The sequence below is a fragment of the Cyrtonyx montezumae genome, unplaced genomic scaffold (genome assembly GCF_038088225.1).
Source record: "Cyrtonyx montezumae isolate F1298 unplaced genomic scaffold, pur_monq_1.0 scaffold_2, whole genome shotgun sequence".
Taxonomy (NCBI): domain Eukaryota; kingdom Metazoa; phylum Chordata; class Aves; order Galliformes; family Odontophoridae; genus Cyrtonyx; species Cyrtonyx montezumae.
Window position 1 is genome coordinate 7,104,651 of NW_027071936.1, and position 18,440 is coordinate 7,123,090.

Genomic DNA, 18,440 nt, shown 5'->3' on the forward strand with positions numbered 1-18,440 from the left:
GCCATTCTTCAAGTTCGTTGTAAATGTTCAAAGGCTGGTAACTCCCTTAATCTTTGGAATGGCCCCAGTTTTCTGAAGGCTGTTAGATATTAATGCTTAGGGAAATAAATCTTTTGTCATTTTCTTTATGACATTTGTCTGGTGCTTCCTTTTTTTTTTCTCAAAAATTTTTACTTCATCAAGATAGTGACTCATATCCGCTCTGACAGCAGATGGCAACAGTTTTTAGTACAGTGAATATTTGCCATTTATGCAAATTTGTCCAATCACCGTATCTGTGGTTCCAGTTTTTTCCAGCCTTGAGTCTTTAGAAACAGTTCTGGCTTTTTAGCTTCATAATAGGTAATATTTGGGAATGAAGATGATTTTTTTTAAAACTAATCCTTACCAGACACCTTACGTTTTTTCTGTAGTCTCAAAAGTATTTCTCCAGAAATACAAAAAAAAAAGCCATTGTAGAGGAACTCACATGATAAACTGTTCTCCTAAGTGTCATGTGCACTTATTTACTTAATAAAAAAGAAAAATACATTTTCTTAATTTCATAACTAGTCACAGTGTTTCACCTGATTGCTGTCAGTTGTAGTCATTTATTATTAAATTGAAAGTATGAAGTTCTGGTGTTTCTCTGGTGAGAATAGAATCACCAAGGTTATAAAAGACCTCCAAAATAATCCAATCCAACTATCCACCTACCAGCAGTGTTTCCTTACTAAACCATGTCCCTCCATACAGCTTCTAAACATTTCTTGAACACCTCCAGGGATGGTTACTCCACCACCTCCCTGGGCAACCCATTCCAGCACCTGAACGGAGCGTTCAGTGAATAAATTCTTCCTGGCATCCAACCCTGACACAAATTGGAGCCATTCCCTCTTGTCCTATCACTAGACACAATAGAGAAGAGGCCAATCCCCACTTTGCCACAACCTTCTTTCAGGTCATTGTAGAGAGTAATATGGTCACCCTTGAGCCTCCTCTTCTCCAGAGTAAACAATCTCAGTTCCCTCATCTGCTCCTCACACGGCTTGTGCTCCAGGCCCCTCACCAGCTATGCTGCCTTCTCTGGACATGTCTCAGGGCCTTGATATGTTTCTTGTACTGAGGAACCCAAAACTGAACACAGTACTTGAGGTGCAACCCTACTAATGCTGAGTACATAGGGTCACCTATTTATTTATATATAAAAGTCATTTCCCTGCTCCTGCTGTCAACACTGTTTCTGATATAAGCCAGGATGCCATTGGCCTTTTGGTTACCTGGGCACACTGCTGTCTCATGCTAAACCAAGCACTGAGTAACAAACCTAGGTCCATTTCTTCCACATATTGTTCCAGCCACTCTGCCCCAAGCCTGTAGCGTTGCTTGGGGTTGTTGTGACCTAAGTTCAGGACCTGGCATTTGTTCTTGCTGAACTTCATCCTACTGGCCTCAGCCAAGCTATCCAGGCTATCCAGATTCTTAATATATATATATTAAGCACATCAGGCCTCAGTACCATCTCTGGAGGAATATCACTTGTGACTGGAATAGTTACAGGGAGTAATAGTAATCTCCTTAATTTCCTCCTATGTACCTCATAAGTGACTAGGATGTATTAGAAGAGGTTCCGGTGAAATCTGCCTGTGATTTTTGTGCTTGAACAGAATATTAATTGTCATCAGTTTGTTGTTTTGAAAATCTAGTTCACCTCTCTACAAAGGCTGATCCCTTTTTCTAATTTAGGTTTAAATATGAAACATTACTCTGAAGCATCTCCAGAGCTTGTTGAGTACAGTACAACCAGAAGGGAGATAAACCATGCTTTTGGCTGAGTTTTGAACACCCATGGTCAAGAGTACTTAGCAGGTAGCTCAGCTTCAATGAAAAGCTCCAGGTTTCATCTCCAGTGTAGCTGTTGTGTTCCAAAGGTAACTTGGCAGCCTTCAAGGTTTTCCTTCAGCTGACATGCTAAACTGGGTATTTTAAAGTGAAACTAAAACCTTCTTTCTACGTGGCTTTTTTGAAGTGCTGCTAGGCAAGATAGTAGGGTGTAAAAGCTGTCAGAGGACAACAAGGAAAATACTTCAGGCTGTGCAAGCTTAATTTTGATAAATTTACACACAAAGTCATAAACCAAAAAATGTAACAGGAAACCACTGATAACAGCCATTAACAGGCTTATTCAAGTTGTACTGTAACTTACTTAGAGAACCAGAGTAGGAAGAGCCACAGTATGATTTATCACTTTGCAATAAACTACTTAGGGATCGTTTTATGTTCTTGTAAAAATAAATGTCTGCAAATGACACTCTGGAATGACAGAAGAAGTATTTGCATGATAACTGACTCTACACATCTTTTTGCTTATAAACGGATGTTGTAAAATTAATCTCAGTTTATAATGGGGGACAAGAATGTAAGTAGGAGCGATAAAACTCCTAATTGCAAAAATCAGTCTTAACAGTCATAACATCATAATGAATATGAAGCCACATTCTCATTTGTTCAGTCTGCCTATCTCTGGTCATTCACCTATACCAAAGATTCAGTTTCTTTTGCCAGATGAATTCTAAATGTTATTATTAAAACCACTCTGAAACAATTTCCTTTTCATGAATGCTAATCTTTAATATTTCCAGAAGGCCAAATATATGCAAAAAGCTCACCCATTTTTTATACCATTTTTATTCAAACTAGAAAACGTGACACTTTTAGGTACATAAAAACATTCACACACACACATAAGTAAAGGAATTTTTTTTCATATGGCCATCTTAGATGTTATTTGACATCTAGGAGAAGATCTGATCAGCCTTTTACCTGAGTCTTCCAGCTCATTTTTTAGTGATGTAATACCACTTCCTGCAGTTTGCATAAAAGAAAATGATTGCAATTTGCTCCTCTTTCTGAGTTCTGCCAAGCACAATCTTCTTCACCATCTGCATGTAATCTTTCATATAGACTCATTATATTATTTATGTCACCATAAATAGCAGTTGTGATTGTACTCACAAACCCCCAGCATAATTGGCTTTGACTGTGATTGTTTTCATAATTAGTGTCAGTTTTTATGATACAAGTATTATATCAATTTTAAGTAAAGTCTATCATATGCAATTGGTCACTAAGGCAATCAACTTTTGTGTGGTAGGTAGCTTTATTACGTCTCTAATATTGCTTATAAGTTGAGCCGTGAAGTAATTGATACCCCAAGCAAAAAAAGTCTGTCCGTGTATGTATGGTGGATTGGTTCACCTAGAGCCTGTCTCAACCCTTCCTATTTCAAACTGAGCAACAAGGGAAAAATCAATATAACCTTACAGATTTTGCACTCTTGAAGAAATACGGTGGCAAAGAGGAGACAGAGAAGAGAGATCCCTCCTGTGTATCAAAATTTAAGGACCAAATGCATCCTAAATGAAGTTCAGAGCTGAACCTTTCCAAAGAATTACAAGATTTTTCATATTTCTTTCCATCAAGGTTTATTAAGGGAGCAACTATAGGGTTGTGTAAACATTGGAAAGAAAGTGCTGCCTCTGCTCTCTGCATTTCCAGCCCCAGAAGCTGCAAGATTTAGGGATATCTCCCAGAGTAATTGCAGCTTCTTACAATTCTTTATTCAAGGTGTTGCATTATTCAGATAAAGAGTCTGGATTTTCCACTGCAGTGGAGATCCAATGAGCATTTTTCCTTTTTAAGATGTCTTCACAAGTCAGAACCACTTGGTCTTCTGTGTAATTGCTTCTCCTTGCAGACACTCTAGAATGGTTGAGAGGATTCTGTGTGATTAAACAGTGTTACTTTTATTTGTTTCTGGCACAGAACATTCTCCTTGTGAACTATAGAGAGCTGAATTTCAAATTTGAGGATTTCAACAGAAGTAAATAGGAGGGGGGTCTGATAACGTGAGCAGATGCTGTCAGAGGAGGATATGGCTCTGCAGTCACACCAGCACTGCCAGTATTAGCATGCTGCACTGCCTTCTTCAGATGCAAGTTCAAGGATGAGTCCAGAAGTGATACACTTCTGGTCATCTTGCATGAAGAAAGGTGACTGGACATGTAAAATAACCACAACTGTCAAATTAATTATTGATTGCAGTGCAATCTTCAACTAAATGCAAAATTAAACATTTATTCTGATCAATAAATGATGTGACAGTTGTGGTTATTCTCTATGTTGAGTTGAATTTCTATATATCTGTGTCTTGCTTAAGCCCAGAGCTATAGAAGACATGAGGTATATAGGACAGGGGGATGGCCTGCCTGGCTTACTGTCCTCCTTTCCCTTTCCTTCCCCAGTGTGTCACACTGAGCCCTGAGAGTTCATAATCAGTTGGGAGCATGAGAGAAACGGCTTTCAGAGTGGCCCCAGACGTGTCTTGACATGGCCTCCTCAAGCCTTTGGGGACATTGCCACTGGGAGAGCACTGTAGCTGATGCTTGCCACCCTCACCTTCTGCACTGAATTCCCTCCCTCAGAAGAAATGAGTACCTTTCAGTCTCATTTTTACTGTGGCCCTTCGTGAGTGTTTTACTCATTGTATCTTTCAATTTAATCATGTCAGCATTAAGAGGCATTACTCTTAGCTTGAGATTATTGAAGGAGAGGAGAGGTAAGGAAATTGCACTTGTTTTCCTTGAGAAACCAAACAAAATGAGGGAACCTGCTTCTCTTGCTCTACGCCACAATCCAGCACAGTACGCATGAATTTGTAGTTCAAAATTGTGTTCATGCTGCCTGTGTGAGGTATGGAATCCAAAGGAAGAAAGTGGGCTTTGGATCAGGTTTTTAAACCCCATTTTTGAAATCTGTGTGTTTTGTACAGCAAGGCATACCTGCCTTGCTGGAATAGGAAAAGATAAAGTTTTCTGATGAACAGTCAGCTGGTTTTGAATTCTATTATGGAGATAATTTATAGCATTGTAAGTGTTTTGCAGATGCCTCCAGGAATGAAATGCATATGATTTATGCATCTGGAAGGGGAAAAAAAAATAATAATAAAAATTAAAAAAAAAAAAGGAACTATCTGATCCTTCCCACCATGACAGCACATCATTCTGAGAAGTAACTGTCTGAGGTTAATTTAGATCACATCAATCTGTATTACTTGACCTTTTCAGAATAAGCAGAACCAAAAAGTGACTACACAAAAAAGTCAATCTTAAAGCCAATTACACTAATAGCATCTGATGTGTAAATGGGTGTTTATTATTAAAAAAAATAATAATAAAATCACTGCAATAAAGCTGAGGGGCATTTAAAGACAGAAGATGTCTAATTGTAGCATATCCAGTAATGAAATCACAGTCAGCCTAGTTGCTGATTAAGGTTAATTTGAATCACATCAATGTGGATTAACTTGGCCTTTGCAGAATGAACAACACCTTTGTGCCAACATGATCAATTAGTCCCCTTAACTTCATACATCTGCTTGGAAAGGTTAGATTTATTAGTTATCAGGATAACCACATGGAGATTAAAATCTCAGTTTTCTGTGCTTTTTTTTTCAGCATAGCCTAAGGAAAAAAAAAAAAACCCTTTAAAAATCTCCCTTCAGCTTAATGTTTTATCTAATAGGCTTGAAAAGTCATGTTTATTCTAACGTTATATAAAAGACCAGAGACTGGACACAAAATGGATTTGTGTTACAATATTTAGAAAGTACTGTATGTGCTTACCCTTCTACACCAGTTTTCAAGAAGTCTGCCCCCAAATTCTTTGCTGTTGGAACTTCCTTTTACAAAGAGAAATCTCTCCAGAAACGAGCATGCCAAGTCAAATCTGTTTTTTTGCATTTAGTTTCTACTTGTCATCTACCCTGTACTTGACGATGTGAAAAGAGGAGAGGCTGTGTGAAGAAATGAATGCTGATTAGGACTCCTGAATGGCCACAGTGCACCCCAGGTACAGGCTGTGGTCAGCCAGGAACATTGCTGTGGTGATGTTTATCCCAGAATGCTGTAAGGCCTGATTGTTTCACATCTCTGTGTGCTTGTTCACCATCCACAAAACAAACCTGTGGACTAGAGGAAAGTTGTGTTATAGGTCTTGCAAAATTCTCCAGGAAAGGATACCGAATGTTGTAAAGGTGACTTTTCCAGCTTGAACTGTGAGACTAGGCAATCCCTTCTCCATCTTCTCTATAATGATATCACGTTTTGACGAACTAATGAGAAAAAAAATTTTAAAAATCCTCAGATTCCAGTTGCCCAGGCTCACTTACAAATACCCCTTACCCCACAAACTCTTACTCAAGGCTACACACATTTGACTGACTCCAGGAAGAGTCAATGCTAACAGTGCTGGTGAATTTGACATATATGCTCAGACAGCACATGCTGGATTGAAGATCCTGCAAGAATATTGTGTTTCCAGGGTGTGAAAGAGAAAAGAGTTTGATTCATCAAATTGTAGAATCGTAGAATCGTCTACTCCAACCTTCCTGCTATAGACAGGGCTGCCAACCCCCCAGGGACCCGTCCAACCTGGTCTTAACACTTCCAGGAATGGGGCATCCATAGCTTCTCTGGGCAGCCTGTTCCAGTGCCTCGCCATCCTCTGAGTAAATATTTTCCTTTTTATTTCCTAACACCTAACCCAAATTTCTTCTCTTTTAGTTTAAAGCCATTCCTCTTTGTTTTCTGTCACTATAAGTAGCCCCTTTTGCCTGTTTGTATGTTTTAATAGTAAGATAGTTGTAAGATAGCATCTGAAGCCAAACATTTTTCAGTAAAGCTGAGAGAAAATAGTGTTGCTGCATCTCTGTCATTTTCCTGGTGCTTTCCAGAAAAACCAGCTTGTCACGTAGCCACAGTGATTGCTCATTAGCTAAATAACATTAAAGATTTCCCTCACGTTGGTGTCTTCAGTTAGACTTCATAGGGCCTACCTTTATGAACCTGAGCCAATGCTCCATCATAGAAAAGATCTTTGTGTTGGTGGCTACAGACCAGCAGGATAACAAATCCTGAAAGGATGAGCATAGCATTGGTGCCAAAGTAATGTCTGTGCAACAGTAAACTGTAACAGTGGTGCTCTTCAGCTCCCACATAGCCAAAAGGACAGCAGTGTGCAGCCCTGCAGTGATCAGGCAAACTGCCACTGTGTCGTCACACAGGTTAATTGGCATTGTAAAGTGTGCCAAGCCAGTAAACCAAGCCAGTTATGATTTAGGAGATTGTATGGCAGGAATAGAGAAAGTAAATATTTTCTGGCACCTGCAAAATAATATAGGATGGAAATTTGTGGAAAACTTCTTAGTTTAGATATTGATGAGCAAATCAGATTAATGGAGGCAGTAGGGTCTAGGGGATGAGATACTTAACAGAAAATACTTAATGGAAAACACTTCTCTTCATAGCCATGTCAATCACTGTCTCAGGCATTCTTCTGCTCATTTGCAATCACAAAATAATCCTCTTGTAATTGAAACATTACTTACATGGAAATAGAAAGGAAATGGTTGATTTTACTTCTGGTGCCTCGAGAGTAGCATTTCATCTATTTTTAAGGTATATTTAGTATTAACATCATATCTAGAAGAGCAGGATAAAGCATGAATCCTGATCTGCTGGCCTGATGTGCCCATTCAGTCCAAGGAGATTGCTTGTTACCCTACAGATATTTACTTTTCATGCTGCCCCTTCCCAGCCATCTGCTCTGCTTCTCTCAGTTGGAACACAGGTGAGCAACAAGTGCCACTTGTGCCACCAGCTCTTCCTATCAGCAGTGCCTGGCTGCCCACCAGTGGTTCAGGCATTACAAGGCGTTTGCCAGCATCTGAGCACTAGCAATCATGTCTCCCACATCCAGGCAGTCACTGCAGCCTTCTCAGAATGCTGACATACTCCAGCCTGGTTAGAACTGTCAGCTCACACTGTATCGGAAGCAATTGGAACTGGAGAGATCACTCATTATCTTAATGACATCTCTAGAAGAGGCTCATCAATCAGCAATATATATCTTGAGAATGGATGTGTTCCATTGTGGCTTCACACTGATGATGCACATTAAGGCTGGGAATTAAGCAATTTATTTATTGTTTTAATTTTTATAAATGGTATTAAAACCTGTTGTAAGTTCTTAACAGAATCTCAGTATCACCACTGACATGATGCAGTAACTTCAGAGGGGCTTGCAAGTCAACCCTGTGACAGTTTGCTCTGTAGAGAAGTTCGGTTGTATCAGTTCTCCTTTTGGCCGAGTCACTGTCTTGGGTATTACAGCAATTGCCTAGCAGAAAAAAATAACACCATGTATAACTTGTAGATGATAGCCAACTTTATTAAGGCAGTCATTTTGGAATAAAACAGTATTCCTTCTTTATGACAGAATCATAAAATGGCCTGGGTTGAAAAGGACCTCAAAGATCAATTGGCTTTAACATCCCTGCCATGGGCAGAGTCACCAACCACAAGGTCAAGCTGCCCAGAGCCACACCCAGCCTTACCTTGAATGTCTCCAGGGATGGGGCATCCACAACCTCCCTGGGCAGCCTGTTCCAGAACATCACCACCCTCTGAGTGAAAAACTTTCCCCTAATATCTAACCTAAATCTCCTCTGTCTTATTTTAAAACTATTCCCTCTTGTCCTGTCACTATCAACTCATATAAACAGTCATTCCCCCTCCTGTTTATATGCTCCCTTCAAGTATTGGAAGGCCACAATGAGACCTCCCTGGAGCCTTCTCTTCTCCAAGCTAAACAGGTCCAGTTCCCTCAACCTTTCTTCATAATTATGTAATTCAGATTGCTGCTATTACCTCTTTTCTGTACAGTCCAGCATATGTGTGCTGTATATAAGACAATTCAGGATAGTATTTGGGCACAAACATATGAGTCAACAAATGACTTGAGCATTGTAGTTGTAAAACTGAAACCTGTGAAGTCAGACAAGAATTATTCACTTATGCCTGACAGTATTTGAAACACAAAGCACACTAAACAAGTCACTCTTTTTGGGCTCACCAAAAAGACAGAGTGGAAGAACTAAAGGAAGGGATTAAGAAGAAAATAAAAACATCCAGAAGTGAACTCAAACACATGTACAATCTCTTTGACTTTAAGGTAATTGGTTGTAATGTTTTGTCTTTTCATTATGCGTAGTAACTATTTTTGTAGATTCAATCATACGTATGTCACATATAGGCTAACAGTGTCATATATGCATAGGTCCAGATTCTGGAAGTCATTCGTACTTCATGGATGCATTCATTATGTCAATGTTATGTTGCAAAAGAATGTCATATATTTTTTAGTGGCCTCACAACAGGATTTAACCCCTCCTCCTCTCTTATCATATCATATTTTTCTGCCGTGAGCAATCTAAGCTGGCTTCCAGCAGGGGCCTCATGTGACCTAAAGAAGATCCTGAAAAGTTAACTAAAGGGAGATTAATGTGGAACAACTCTGAATCCTCTGATTCTTTATGTTACACTGGTTAGGCTGTGTTTTTAAATGAGGTAGGCAATGGCTGATAAATAAGATGCCCTGAAGAATTTCTGTCTCTTTTGCATATCAGCTTGCTTCTTAGGAAAACAAGCAAACAAACAAACACAACTCCCCCAACAACAACAACAAATCCTGGAAATTATTTTTAATGAGAATAGGCTTGGGTCCTATAAAGCTTCATACTTAACATACTTAAAAAAGAAACAAATTTTATTTGTTTTTCCTTTATGAACGGAAGTTGTTACAGCTTCTTGGAAAATGAAGCAAATACTCAAAAGGGAAAAGAGTGAAAATGTAATGAATAAACACTTGCAGTTGTCACCAGCTGATAATAGAAGTTAGAGGACACTGCTCCAAAACTTTTGCAGGTAACAGTGCCGTGATGGGTTTCCATAGCAACACGCATCTCCTGCCCCATGTCACATATGGAAGTCAGCTTCTACACTGAGAAGGCAACTACAAAATGCAGGAATTTATTACAAGGATGGGGAGAATGCCCGAGAGGCATGAAATTACAAGGAAAGAGAATTGCGGCAGTTGGATAATGCTGCATAGTCATCCCCACCCTCATGCCCAGCACCCCTCTGGAATGTGAGGTTTAGAGCAGCACAGCCATGGCATGGGCATCCTGTGGCCACCACTGCTCCTTTGGAGCAGCTCGTAGGCAGCTGGAGTTGCTATTCACCAGGGTTGCCTCGAGGTTCTCCCTTCTCCTCCTGACCTTGATTTCCATGGAGTGGATAAATGTGCTGGGGCAGCAAACTTTGTTTTGTTCAGAATTTCATACAGTGTGCAACATAGTAGGGCCTTACACTGCAACCAGGGCTGAAGAGCTCCAGAGCAGTAATGTAGCCATGTCATCTCCTCCCCTGTTATACAGTACTGTGGTCTGCAGCAACTTTGAGTTAAGGGTGTGCTGCACATTATCCTCTGCCATTCTCCCTCATTAAAATAAGATTATTCCAAACATATTGCTATCATAGTTGAAGCAATAAATAAAAATACCATAGCATATTTCATATGTATATGTGTCTATATACTGCTGAGGTGGTTTAAGTAGCAGATATTTTATTATTTTTATTAAATACACAAGTTTTTCACTATTAATATAAACTGAACACCAGAGACAATCATTCTAAAATCTCTTGTCTGCATAGCATTAAAATGATTAGTCAGCTATTTTCCTTTGATTTTTCTGCATGACCAATAGTTTAATATCCAACAGCCATCATTATCACACAATTTGGATGACATTGCTCATGACACTTAACAGCAGTGTCTTTCCATCATTCTGAACTCCCTGTGACCCACATATGTCTCCTTCCTCTTCTCCGGTTGAATCAACAATTATACTATGTTGATGAACACCAAGAATAGGGAAACACACACATGCATTTGCTTTTAAGTCTTCGAGTTGTCTGAATACAGAAGAAGCCTGTGGCAATTTATGCTCTGCTGAAATACAGTTATCTTAACTGATATATGGGGATTACCATAATATTTCCTATTAAGCCTATGTGATTTTCCTTTCATTTCCATAGATAAAAAATGGTAATGCATTATCACCAGTGACATTGCAGACACTGACTTTAGCTATAAAAGTAAAATCTAGCTGTATACATAAATAATGATAAGATCATTGCTGTTAGGTGCTGCTGATGGAAGTATTCAGTCTTAGCAGGCCAAGGTTATGTTGATCATATCAAACCTTCTGGAAATTTATTTTAAGGATGCTCCGAGATGAAAATACTAAAATTATCACCGCCTATTCAAAAGTTCAACAGATATCATCATCATCATCATTAGTAATTCTAACTCAACTAACATCATGAATCAGAGACAGCAAATACTATATGGTGTCCCTGTAGCTTATTAATTCACGCAGAGAGACAAATACATGACATTAAGATGATGTTCAATCACTGTTCGTTTTCCTCTGTTCCTCACCACATAACAGAATGCGCTATGCATTGAATTCATGACCACTCACCTGGGCTGCTCATAGGAAACTTCTTTTTACAGTACAAAAACACAGCATCAGAGACATTATTTGATTTAATTAAAGCGTCTTTTATTACACACAAAGCTGTGATTATTTTTCTTCCCAAACTATCATTTAGTTGTTTGTGCCTGGAAGTACACGGCAACTTTACCTCTGCTCTCCTCTTCCATCCCCTTTACTTTCCTTAGTAAAACAATCTCATCCCACTTCTTCAGCTGACTTGCTTCATTCACTGGAGAATGAAGATTATAGCCATCTGATACAATTTTTTTTTCAGTTAAATTATGTAAATCTCTCCTTGTACAAACCCAGTCTATTCCCCTCAAATATATAACTGTCAAAATTGAAAAAGAAGAAAAAATGTATTTTTTCCCATCTGAAATGATGTCCTCTTTGTTTCACCTATGCATTCAGACACCAATTCAAATTCAGTAAATGCCTGGACATTCCCATAGGGAATGAGGCTTTGCATATTATTATAATGGTTTTTCAAAATAATTTTTAGTAATACATTTGCTGTTAACTTCTGAATCTATCACAAGCAAATTACTCAGTGGAACAAAGGTGGCAATATAGAGCTCGCTTTAAATTATCTTTGCTAGAGTATTTAAAAAGCAGAAGGCATAAACAAATAGTTTCTTCAAAAACAAATAAACAGAAACAGAAACAAAACAACAAAAAACAAACACACGCACACAGAACCCCACCCTAATTTGTCTGCATATCATCTTTGAATTGTAGTTCAAATAATATATATATGTATATATATATTAGACTTACAGACTATGAAGGAAGACATCATTTTTAAATTCCTTGAAGATTGATTTTTATAAGAAAGAAACCATTCCAGGAAATGTTTCCTGTGTTCCTTATGTACATTTTGAAATCAATCTGAACATGTCAGGAGATCTGCCATGCTGTGGTGGAGCATTTTGCCCATACAAGCCTTGCTAATATATTATATTGGAAAGGAGAGACTTCCTGGTGAAAAAGAAACCTTCCTCTTCAGCCAAAGTAATAGGTTTTATGCTAAAATGCCACTTCAAGAAATTACTCTGAAGATAGAAATTGGCAAACAAAAATCAGGTGTTCTTATGATACTTGGACTTAAGCTGCAACTTCTGGAGCTAGAATGTGAGAGGGATCATTGGACTTTGGAGAATAATTTGAAATGCAGCCAATGAAAATTGAACAGAATTTTTGTAGTGTCAGACATCTTCCTTGTGTCTATGTATGCTGGGTAGCTTTTATTGCATTAGCTTTTACATATTATCTATTGTATCAAAACAATGCTACGTGTTGAATGAAGATAGTGCCAAGAACAGAAATAAAGGAAAGTCACATTTTCTTAAGGCAGCTTCCTCATCTTTAGAGCAAATTTGAGCACAAGGACTCAGTTTAATATGAAGTAACATATTTTAAGCATAGAACTGAACATTAAATTACTAAAGAGCTGGATTGCTCTACTATAGTGCTAGAATGGAAGAGCATTACCTGAGATTCGGGAATTCCTCAGCCAAACATTTCTTTCCACTGCTTTCCCAAAGTGATATGACGATATTATCATTCCACTGTTTATTACTGGAACTGCTGATGGGAAGTGTTTGAAGGTGACAGTATAAAGGAACCTAGTATTTGGTACAGATACTGTCTTGCATGGGGAATACCTTAGAATACCCTAGTAGTTGTTGAAACCAAAATATTTAATTTCAAATTATTGGATTTTAAAAAAATTGTTTTTTAAATTCATATATTTGGGATGAAGGAGACTGTTTGTATCTTGTGGCATAGCCTATATAATTGCATTTGTTTATCTGAGAGATTATGCTTACATTTTTCCTTCATCAACGATCTAGCTACTATGAGTTTTCTGATGCCTCCAAAGAAGAGCAAGTGATGACTGCTCATCTTAAATTACACAAACAACAATTATTTACCCCAGTTCTGTTTTCTGCCATTTACTTGCTCACACGTTCACTCGTCTTCTATGCTTATTTGTGAAAGAATGGTGATGTAATCATGTACCATTTAACAAGAACATCATACAGCTGTGTGACCCTATTTTAAATATGCTCCTTCAAATTATTTCAGTTTCATTACTGTTTTCTTCCATTTTTTGAATAGAGCTAAGCGAAGAGTCATGAAAAAACTTCAAACTGTGTGAAAACAAACTTATGTCAACACAAAACTAGAAGAGAAAAGGGTGTGTGTGTGCCTGAGTGTTTCTGAATGACCAGTGTATAGATGTCCACTCACACTGGCTCCAAGATTGGATATCCCAGGGCACATCGTGCAGCCATCTGCTGACATCTCTACATCTGTTTGATGAGCAAATAGGCCTGCTCAGTCAGAGCAGCAAGCTGTTCTATGGCAGGATCTCTGTGGTCATGCATGTTGTACCCTATGGGTGCATCTGCTTGAGTCCTGGCCTAGGCAGCAGTGCTCCAGTTTGGAGCAGAAAAGCTTCTTACAGAGCAGATGCTGTGCTGGTTCTGCTCAGTAGTGTGGTCACACAGCTTCCAGAGAGCTCTTTCATTGCTTTCCACATCTCTTCCCTGATTTCTTCCCCTACAGAGGTGTAGTGTACGAGCAATTCCTTTCTAGCAAAATGCTTATGGAAGCATGATTTTGCTTTTTCTTTTCTTCATTTTATTTATCCTCCTTGACCCTTCCAATAAATAAACCAGAGATAGAATGTGAAATAAAATAAACCTTTTCCCGTGATAGTTTTATGGAAACCAAAATATTTACGATGAATATGGGCAACACTTGCTTGATAAAAAAATGCCATTGCTTTTATTGCATGTGAATGAATGTACACATCTATCTAATCAAACCATACTTAATGCACTAAGTGATCATTTTACAGAGCTGAATGCAACCTCAAATAAAAATACTAGGATGGGAAATAAATTGTCTATTCTCGTGTGTAACAATATATAATGAATGTGTAAAAATACTACATGTGTACTTGTATGGGAACTGCTGAATCACGGCCTGAACCGCTGATTGGCCACCTGAGGTGAGCACCGAGTCAGCCATGGGGCCACAGGTGAAGGTGATATACCTGTGTGATTGGAAGGGGTGGAGCCTGGCTCCACCTCTCCCAAACCCCATTTAAGGGCTGACCACCACCAGGGAAGGATCTCTTCTTGGAGATCCCTCCCATGTGGAGTCCCCTGTGAGCCTTGTCATCCTGAAGGTGAGCCATCTTCTCTTTTGTATCATTTGTATACTGTCTATATAGAACTACTTAAAATATACCATCATCTATACTATTTCTTTGCAGAGTACCACCCTTGGGAGTTATTCACCCCACAGTACTGAATGTTAAAGAGTATTTTATCAGATTGACCCAAGCCTTGCATTCAAGTAAATAAATCTCATTTAATGAAACAAATCATACAGCATGGCAATAATAAGTTTCACTAATCAGAATATAAACAAAGGTGGTGACTGATGAACAGCCAAGCTAGCCAGAGTGGGCTTCCTACTGACTGATGGAGATTAATATTGTTGAGGGGTGGTACATGGGTACAACGTAGGACTGATGCAAAGCAACTGCTCTCCTGGATGATCCCCTCCTGCAGGTGACCAAACAATGGGTTTGGATTGGTCTCAGCAAGGAATGTGGGGTGAGACGTCAATAAAATGATGCAGTTCTGGAATACTGTGTAATTTTCTGGAGAGCATTGAGACTGAGGCTGATTTTGAGAGCTGTAGTTACTTTGGGTGCTTACAAAATGGCTGTTAACATAAGGCACAAAGACCCAAAATAAGCAGTGGAGTGGAACTCACATCCATCACTTGGATTGTATAGAAAATTAGTCATGCCAAACAAGCTCTGTGGCTTTTTTTTTTGTTTGCTTTTATAAAAACTATAAGTTTATTGAAAATAACAGAGTTGACTTCTGTAATTTGGTGTGTGACTTTATTCAGGAATTCATTCTACTTAGGAAAACAAAGAAACCCACCATACGTACTCAGTTACCTAAATTGCAGCTGAAAATGTTTGATATCTACACCTGCTCACAGGTGAACACCACTGGCTCAGTGAGTGATGATGTGAAACAGCTGAGAGTTCAGAAGGATTTCTCTGTCAGGAAAAACAGAAGTGAAAAGGATATTGATAAAGAGGAAGTCGGTAATGGGATTTTATACCTTTGTTTGTTATTGATTGTGAGCTTTGCTTAAATAGAGATGTAAGGAAAGTGAGAAGATGATCACAGCTGTTCTCTAATGAGGGTCCAGGGGTATTTTGTTCTGGTGGGGTCACTTTCTAAACTGATGATTTGATCTATGTTGCAAGGTTGCTGTGGGGCTCTTGGTGTGGGTAGGAAGATAGTGTCTTGGTGCAATATGTGAAGATGTGACTGAGCTGAAGCTATGCTTGAGAACTTTGAGATAACATTCATATGTACATATATATACATATAATTTGTTTTTGTGGCTCCTAAATGCAAGTTAAAGAGCTGATTGCTGCAGCTGAGCTCTGTTCTAGAGTTTTGTGGATTTACTTGAGTTGAGCTTCTTATTTAATAAGTAAAAGTAGAGAACTGTCATGTATATCTGCAAGCATCTTCTCTGTGTTTTAGTTATGGCTTCTTCCTGATTTTGTGTTGCTCAGTATTTTCACTAAGAGAAATACTTGCTGTTAGCACTTGCTAGGAGAGCTGAGGTGATACGTTGCAATGAATGATAATCTAAATGAGTTTGATGGGATTTCTTAGATAACCACTTGAAAATCTGTTCAAATACTGTTGTATGTTGTGTTTGCTGTGTAGGAATAAAGAAAGTAGGCTAGGTTTATGAGAGGAAATTACCTGACTTGAAATAAAGGTGTTTCGAAGGGATCCCGATGGAGGTGCTTGAAAAATAATAGAAATTCTGAGCATCTGATGGGCTGCTTTGGTAAAGGTGGTGTTTATAGTTGATTACTGAAAACCAAAGGAATAAAGCACTGTAGATGTGGAATTTCCAGTGAAAGTCGTTATACTGATAAAAGCTAAGGATTCTGGAAAATCAGGAAGTACTCTTAGAGGAGTTGCTAGGATTCTTTATTATCTAGAATAGAAATATAACAGTAACAACAACAATTTCAGTTATTTTTATACAAAAGGAAATGAATATGTACTTTAACAGTGTTCTAGTATTTATTTTTCTGCCTGATATTATGCATGTTTCTTAGTGGTTGGCTTGTTTCTGATTCTGAAAACCACTTGAATTTTTTTCTTTATTAAACCTCTTATACAATTCATATTTTTATGCACTTCATCTTTGTGTTAGATGAAACTAGATTTGGAAGTAATTAAGGAATAGCGCTTCACAGAGCAGCAGATAATGTGGAGAATTACTCAATATCTAATAATTGGTTATTATCAAGTTTATATTGAAGAAAGAGAATCCAGCTCAGCTGTGTGGATGCCTGAATTTTAGATAATTTTCCCAAATTCCAGCTAATTTAAAGTGAAGTTTTGGATGAAATATATTCCATGCTGCATCCACCTCAAGCCTGGGAGGTAGTGCTACTTAACTGTAAAGATGTAAGAAAGTTTCAGTGAATGTTTGCTATTGTAGCTTTGCTAAACATATACAATTACCATCCCTTGGTTTAAGCGTTCAATTTGAAAGAATAAAATAGTAGCTTTAGGAAAAGAAAGAAAAAAGCCTACTATGAAGTAAATTTACTGACTTTTCAAATATCTGATTTTTCTAAATGTAATACAGGTTGGAAATGCATGGAGTTCTGTGCCCTATCTATCAGGTTGTCACTACTATAGCCAGGAAGTTTTGAAATGCACCTGTACTAACTGTTACAATTTCAAGAAATATAAAATACCCCCTCCCAGCCCCTCAGATTATGTTTGGTAGCTTATGGCATGATTTTTTAATTGATGTTTTACTAGAGAGCTGTGAAAGTCTAGTGAATAAGTGTGTTTTGATATCTGCTTGAAAGCAAGCAATGGTGCAAGTTCTTATGCTTGCTTTGTACTCAGTCTGATGCTCTGTCTGTACTCTTCTGATGCTCTCTTTGTACTTGGTCTCCTGCTATATAGTACAGCTGTTTACTGTTAGTTTTGTAACATTTGATCTGCAGGTTAGAATCATAGTTTTCAGAAAATAAGGCAAAGAGAAATCAGGAGCTGACCTGCAGCCCAGGTTGAAGTCCAGGTGAGAGTGATCTGGGATAACGACAGGCAGTGTTTGCTGTGTCCTCACTCCAATATAGAAGGGATGGGAACTTGGATGCTTTGTAGAAAAGCATCCTGAAAATACTCAAAGTGCCAGAATCAAGGGGCTGGAAATTTTCTGCTCACAGATCTTAACAACACTGAGTAGTGTGGTATAAAGACATAGTTTTGTGGATAAAACTCAATGTGTGGACACATGTATATATTGCATTTATTGACCGGCTTTATTTTTATGGGGTGAAAGTAACTGGCTGACTTGAGAGAAATTGTGGGCTTGGGCTATTTTTCTTTAAGTATTTTTTCTTTCTTCTATTTAACTTCCCGTCTATTCAACCCACTAGCAAATAAAGACTTGAGAGGTCTACCGTTATGCATCCTCTTACCTTCTTGAATAATTACTTTAATGGCTTAAAAACCTATAGATCTTTTCTTCTTGGAAAATAGACCAGAATGTGCAACCAAAATAATACTACATGTTATTGTAGTTCTTTGCACTACATCCATTGAAAACTTGAGGAGGCTTCCAACATCCACCTCAAAACTTCAGCTGTATTGCTGTAGAAGTTTTGTCAGAATTGTGAAAGATTTCTTTGAAATCTTTGAAATTTTCATTCTTCCTTTTTGTTCACTGACTGTTAGTGACTGGAAGTGAATTGGGATGAAAGGAGTTTCATGTGGTTTATAATTGATTAAAAATGGAAATCATTTCATTAACACAATCTCATTCATGATAATGATTATTTTTGTCCTTCTTAAACTAAAAGAAGGGAAAGTTACAGGTTAAAATACAATATTTGTTTCAATACAAATTT